The sequence below is a fragment of the Puma concolor genome, chromosome E2 (assembly GCF_028749965.1).
Source record: "Puma concolor isolate L17-30 chromosome E2, mPumCon1.1.hap2, whole genome shotgun sequence".
Taxonomy (NCBI): domain Eukaryota; kingdom Metazoa; phylum Chordata; class Mammalia; order Carnivora; family Felidae; genus Puma; species Puma concolor.
Genome location: NC_141681.1, coordinates 56,380,010 through 56,381,177, shown reverse-complemented (window position 1 = coordinate 56,381,177; position 1,168 = coordinate 56,380,010).

Genomic DNA, 1,168 nt, shown 5'->3' with positions numbered 1-1,168 from the left:
TTCCGGCTCCTCCTTATGAGGTCATAAGTCCGCGCGGCCGTCGCCTCGGCGCCCCGGGGGCCGCCATCTTTGAATACCCGCCTTACGGAAACCTGGGCAGCGGTGTGTTTGCGCCGTGAGGCGGCGGTGAAAGAACGCCGCGGAAACTCTCGCCCTTTCTCGCCCCTCCAGGCCTCACAGGAAAATGGGGAGATGTTCAGAGGCTCCCGCTCACGCGAAGCAGACGTGATATGGCGGTAATCTTTGAAGGGACAGAGGACCCTTAGTTGTAGGGGACGCGGAACGGCGCCGAGTTGACCAAAGCCGGAGCCCTTCCCCATCTAAGGGGCGCGGCTCCTCCGGCCGTGAGGTCTCCGCTCGGTGGGAAATTAAAATAACCTCTGGGCACCTCGGTCTCGATTCTCATTGCGGAAAGGCTCAGCGGCCGTGTAAAACCTCCAGCAGGCTTACCAAGAAAGCGGGCGGCGCGCTGCGGCCGGAGAGGGCCGGGGCAGGTGCCCGCCGGCTGGGAGGGAGCCGCGCGGCCGGGAGCTCGGCGAGGGTGCCGGGGAGACCAAGGTTTGGAAAAGTGAGATGGAGTGGGGCATGCGGCGGTCGCCAAGAGAGCTGAAGCCACGGTCGTTGTGAGCCTCTTGCCAGCCTCATCCCATCCATGTCCCTTACACATCCCAGGCAGCCACTTCTGTCACTCAAGATTAGGGGCGCCTGGGTGGCTCTGTCGGTTAAGCGTGGGACTTTGGCTCAGGTCACGATCTCACGGTTTGTGGGTTCCAGCCGGCGATCGGGCTCTGTTTCCCACTCTTTCCCTGCCCTTCCCCCACTCGTGCTCTCTCAAAAGTAAATACATGTTAATTAAAAAAAAAAAAATTTATAAAGGGGCGCCTGGATGGCTCAGTCGGTTGAGCGTCCGACTCTTGGTTTCGGCTCAGGTCATGATCTCACTGGTTCGGGGGTTGGAGCTCCGCATCCGGCTCTGTGCTGACAGTGCGGAGCCTGCTTGGGATTCTGTCGCTCCCTCTCTCTCTGCACCCCGCCCCCGCCAAAGTAAATAAATAAACTTAAAAAAAATTATAAAGATTAGTCTGCAACATATTCATGAAATTAGTTGCGTATGTACTCCTTTTTCTAGCTTCTTGCACACAGCATAATTGCCTTGGGGTTGTTTCCA